General features: G+C 35.8%; 1 protein-coding gene across 1 annotated transcript in view; it reads left to right on the top strand.

Moving 5' to 3' along the window:
* Nucleotides 1-281: 281 nt before the first annotated feature.
* The window catches only part of LOC106877105 (uncharacterized), a 16,627-nt gene continuing 10,672 nt past the window's right edge, over nt 282-6,236 (top strand). The window contains exon 1 of the mRNA XM_014925899.2: nt 282-1,903. The gene's annotated coding sequence lies outside the window, so the exon portion shown is untranslated. The remainder of the gene's footprint in view (nt 1,904-6,236) is intronic.

The raw sequence follows: 6,236 nt of genomic DNA, 5'->3' as shown, positions 1-6,236 counted from the left end.
TACAATTAATGGATAACAATTGATTTACATCAATTATCATTTATTAATTAATTACAGAAAGACAGAATCTCGCCTCGCAGCTGTTTCTGTGAGCATGATTCTCAGTTCTAACTGCCACAATAATGGTAATGGTAGTTATCATTGTAGGTAATTAGTTATACCAAATTGAATCATAAATCTTCATCAGAGTGGATAACATAAAAGTTTTAAAAAAGAAAGCATAAAAAGGAGACAGTGAGAACCGGTGATAATCAATTTGTGATGCATGCTGACTCATTGTGAAACTTTCGACCGACTGGAATTTAGAAATAGAATAAGGAGTAGTTATAAATCAACTGTTATCCATTCTATCTTTATTTTCTGTTTTCCTTTGAATATTGATAAACTCTAGTTTATTTTTTGTCCCTACCTTTCATTTATGAGTATCAACACCAATACTCATCATTAAATATAGGTAATACACCAGTGGATCCATAGATTATAAATTATCCCTAAGACGGTTGTTATAACCTCTAACTTAACCTCACCTGTATATACAGGGTGTCCACAAAGTCTGGGTACATGGGGATTAACACAGACTTTAAGAAATTATTTCTTATATTTAATTCTTTATGCTATGATTTTATTTACTCCATGTACCCACATGGGGGATTAACACATACTTTAAGAAATTTTTATTTCTTATATTTAATTGTTTATGCTATGATTTTATTTACTCCATGTACCCAGACCTCGTGGACACCCTGTATATCGTTTGTGTGGAGGAGCAATGACTCAGTGGTTAGGGCAGTGGGCTCGCGGTTTCGATTCCCGGACCGGGCGTTGTGAGTGTTTATTGAGCGAAAACACCTAAAGCTCCACGTGGCTCCGACAGGGGGTGGTGGCGAACTCTGCTGTACTCTTTTACCACAACTTTCTTTCAGTTTCTGCTCCACCTATATTTGAAAGGGCCAGCTTGCCACACTCTGTGTCACGCTGAATGTCTACATTAAGGGTACACATGTCTGTGGAGTGCTCAGCCACTTGCACGTTAATTTCACGAGGAGGCTGTTCCGTTGATCGTATCAACTGAAATCTTCATCGTCGCAACCGAGGAAGTGCCACGATATATCGTTTGCAAAAATATAAATCCGAACTCTAAGATGTAGAGCAGTATATATAAAAAATGGAGAAGGCCAGTTTATGGGATTACCTTAGGTTTCCCGTCCATAAAGGATTTAGCTTTATGGCGTATAGTCAGATCCCAAAAATCTGTTGGCCCATGACTTCTTAAAAACACGGAGGGGAGAAATAATATACATTGCTTCTTCTTTCGGATTTATGAAATTTTGAATTTAGTTCACGGACTCTCAGTGCTCCCTACCAAAGGTTGGGAACCATAGGGTTAGGCTGTATTGTGTTCCGATTTAGAGAGTATGTTATATTGTGATATTTTGTTTCCTTATAAAACATCCTGTAACATGATTTAACAGGAAGATCGTTATAAACAATGTTTTCAAATTAAGTCGATTAATTACATAAACAGAATATACGTAATTGTGCTTATTAAGGCTAAAAAAACAACAACAAAAAAACATTCCATGCTCGAAGAAAAATATTTATAAGTAAACATATATACCCCGTTGGCTCTGCCGACAACAACAAAAAAGAAACTTCAAAAACAAGCAATGAACCGATAGTTTATAACGATAAGGAAAAGCAACATTTCAGATATGTCGTATTTTTAAAGTGAAAATGAGAATTTCTAAGAAAAGTACCTCCTACTTTGACATCCTTCTACTGCTATAGACATTGATGTCTGTTATAGCAAGCATTACTTATTGTGCTTATTTGTCAAAGTCTATGACGATGGATCACTTATAGCAACTCTGTATTTATATACAATTATATATATAATCAATAAGTGAGTATATTTTATCGTTGTTTGATAATGTGATTGATCCTAACTTGTACAGTTTATTAAAGTAACGACTGATAGCTTATGATAAAGACGTATAATTTTTCTGTCCTTTATAAATTCTGAGGAGTGTGGAAACTGTGAGAAACTTCACTAATTAGTGTAAAGATTTCGTCACTTGACTGTTTCGTGTTCAAATCACGCTAGGATTGACGTTGGCTTTTATACTCGTTGGGTTGGATATACTAACTACTAAAACTATACAGATTATAACGATATATTAGAGAAATCGATGACAATGAGCTTAATTAGAGGACGCTCAACAATGACTTTGAGATTATGGTTAATTATTGTTCCCAGTTGTGGTTAATGCAGTGTCTATTGCGTGCCTTGATTATAACTGACTACGTCCGTCCCTCAAAATATGTGATTTTGTGCAACTGTTAAGCCATCCGTATCGAGCCCAAATATGGAAAAGAAATAGCGTTTTATTCTTAAACGAAACAATTAAAAAAAGAAAAAGGAAAAAAAAAAAAAATACACGAACCAATCCTTTAACTTTTTTTTCGTCTCACTTTCTTCGCTCATACCGTCTATATGTGAAACGAGCGAACATTATCTGTGGTACCCACCATATTTCGTTGATATTTAAACTGAAATTCAATAATTTAATAATCGGCTGTTTCCACTTGTCCTCACTCCAAATTTTAACATTATGTCTGTATTTGAAATGATTATCATTAGATTGGTATTTATTTTAATCGATCGCGGAGGGATGAAAAGTACAGTGGGCCGAGTTCAGCTTTACTCTTCATACCTCCGAAGTCGATAAAATAAAATACCTGTAATTTATACCAGACGCCTAGAATCCCCGACAGGTGCTCACACACATATAGTGCAAGTAATACTTTATGAACCAATCAACGGGTCTTAAGACTTAAACGAACTTCTTTATCGTCTTATAGCATATTCTATAAACAACAGAATTTTTGTAGTCTTCCGGAGAATCCCAATATGTTGTCCCTTGCTGTCCCTTTCATTTTGTACCTGGGGGGGTCGGTGTAAATTTATATATTCGACTTCCGCTGAGGCCGACTTTCCTTTTCATTTTCGCCCTGGAAGTCATTAACCCATTTTTGAATTTTGTTTCTTAGTTCAATATTGCGTAATATAATAATAGTTTTCTTGTGTTCAGCTGCATTCTTCCTAATTCTGTTACGTCATTCATGAACAAATGCTTTTCTGGGCCGAAGGATGGCCTTCTGGGCAACAGTTTTGTCACCAGTTTATTCTGTAGCTTTCCTAATGTTTACATTTTAATATTTTGCAACGATGGACGAAATATCGACGACAGACAGCCTGTCCCAATGCTTTCGAAATCGTGTCGTAAAATACAGCAAAGATGTAAACTAAAACCCTTTTTCTCGTTTTCATATTAAACATTGACTACTCATACACGATCTTATCCGGGTGAAAGTAAAGAATACGCACACCTGGTGTTTAGGGTCTTTGCTACGTCGAAGACGGGTAGTGTGCGTATTTTTTACCTCCGCCCCTTATTCGTATATAAGAGCCCTAATACTCTCTTTTTTACGACTATTCATTGTTTAATTTATAATAATAATTAGCATGCTGTTGTCATCAAAAATGTCGATGGTTTTATTCATAGAAAATGTATGTATGTATGTGTGCATGTATGTATGTATGTATGCGCGCGCACGCACACACACACACACGTGTGTGTATATATATATGTGTGTGTATGTATGCATTCATACATACACATACATATTTATAGCTACCTATGCATGTACATACAGGTGAGGGGTGCATACGCTTTACCTCCATGGTGCACACATATACATATGCGTGTGAGTGTATGAATGTGCGCGCGCGCGCGCGTGCATGCGTGTAAACTGATTAACTAAATACAATTTATGATAAAAATTTGCAGTTTCATTTTTATTAAAATCCAGCAACTTCAGAGAAAAATTTTTTCCCTCAGTTCGCCTGCATTTACCGTCTCTGACTATCACCAACTCCCATTCCATCTGTTGTTTTAGTTTTCTACCAGCGTGACCGACGGCACAAGGCCAACAATTTCTAGGGATTACTTCGACTCAAGTGCTCAACTGGTACTTATTTTATCGACCCTGAAAAGATGAAAGGCAAAGTTGACTTCAGTGGAAATTGAACTCAAAAAGTAAAGACAAACGAACTGCGGCTAAGCAATTTGTCCAGTGTGCTAGTGATTCAGCCAGCTTGCCATCTCAATCCTTTCTGAAATTTTGTGGGAGAAAGATAAGTCGATTACATCACCCCCATTGCTCAGTTGGTACTTATTTTATCATATCTCAAAGGATGAAAGGCAAAGTTGACCATGGTGGAATTTGAACTCAGAACATAAAAACTGGTGAAATGCTGCAAGAATAAATCTTTCTAAATTCGGCACAAGGTCAGCAATTTTGAGGGGAGGAGTAAGTCGAGTATATCGATGCCAGTGCTCAACTAGTACTTATTTCATCAACCCTCAAAGGATGAAAGACAAAGTCAACCTTGGCAGAATTTTAACTCAGTACATAAACAGTTGGAAGAAATACCACCACTCATTTTGTCCAGTGTGTTAACTGTTCTTCCAATAATAATAATAATCCTTTCTATTATAGGCACAAGGCCTGAAATTTTGGAGGAGTGGACTAGTTGATTTGGGTGCTCAACTAAGTCCTTTTTTTATCGGCCCTCAAAGGATGGATGTGGAATTTGAATTCAGAATGTTATGATGGATGAAATGCTGCTAAGCATTTTGTCTGGCATGCTAACTTATTAATTAATTATTTATTAGTGAGCTGGCAAAACCAAGCTCACCAATAAATAATCCTTCCCATTAGAGGTGCAAGGCTTGAAAAAAAAAAAATTTTTTTTATGTGGGTGGCTGGGGTGCGACTTCAGTGTTTAACTGTTACTTATTTTATCAACCATGAAAGAATGAAAGGCAAGTTAACCTCAGTAGAATTTGAACTCAGAAAGCAAAGACAGACACAATGTTTAACAGCAAAGTATTCCCCAACCCCACTGCCATCATCACGTCAATGAATAATGAACAAACTATATTCCTAGTGTGTCATTTCTGTTTCAGCGAAAAGTGTGTCGTTAATGTTAAAACGATGAAAGTACTTTCAAGTACTTTTCATTGTTTGTAGTTGGACAGGCCGTGCTAGAATTAATACAGCAGTGGACAAAATAACTTGTTAGATTGAATTAAAAATGTAATTAAATATTTCATGTTGTTATTTCATGTTTTAATGATATTACAAGAATATGAACCCCTCTTTTCATACTTAAGAGATCAATGGTAATTGACTATGTCATCCCATCAAATTTATGTACAAGTATTACAAAACAATTGTTATCTTGTCATTTTTCATGTGGCAAGCTGGTAGAAGTAGTATTAGAGCATTGGTGGTAGGGGATATCTTGTATTTCTTAGGGTTCTTCCGGTATCAATAGAATTAAAATACTGGAGTCAGTGGAAATAATTACTATTTAACCCAGATTAGTCCTGACTGGACAAACTTATCATCAAGGACATTCCAGAGGTAAATGTACCATCTTGCTGTAAACAATAAATTCCTAACCAGGCAGATTTACGATCAAAGTTATTCCAACCATGACTGTCCTGTCTTTTGGGAAGTCGTAGGGCGTAAGGTAGTCAGAAGTAATTAGGAGTTGAAAGTCATAAGTGCAAAAACAAAATTTGCTTAGTGGGTGCAAACCCATTTTTTCAGGATGTTCAAAGTGTATTCATTGCCTGCCAAAAATTTTAGCATGTACACTTGCACACCCTATTCTCAAGCCTATGATGAAAGTAGTCAGTAGGGAACAGTGGTGGTGGAGGGACCCAGTGATATGAATGAGGGACGGATGGTAGTAGGAAATGGCTCAGGAGTAAGGGAGTGAAGACTAGTGGCGCAGAAAGAGTGTTGATATGGTATGAAGTAAATGGTTCTGCTTTCGTTAATTACAACAACAGAATAAGGCAGTGGATGGAAGAGTGACAAAAGGATGAATGAGAGGCAAACAAGGGGGTACAACAGGTGTAAATTTGACAAGGGTATATTGGGTGAGCAACCCTGATGTGTGTATACATCCTATGCTCTCAGCTGATGTATATATATATGTGTGTGTGTGTGTGTGTGTATATATATATATAAATATAAATAGATAGATAGATAATTAGATATATATATATATATATGTGTATATATATATATAAATATAAATATATATATATATATATGTATATATATATATATATGTATATATATATATATATGTATAT

This window comes from Octopus bimaculoides, chromosome 19, assembly GCF_001194135.2.
Source record: "Octopus bimaculoides isolate UCB-OBI-ISO-001 chromosome 19, ASM119413v2, whole genome shotgun sequence".
Lineage (NCBI taxonomy): Eukaryota > Metazoa > Mollusca > Cephalopoda > Octopoda > Octopodidae > Octopus > Octopus bimaculoides.
Note: the sequence above shows the minus strand (reverse complement) of the source record. Positions and strands in the feature narration are given on the sequence as shown.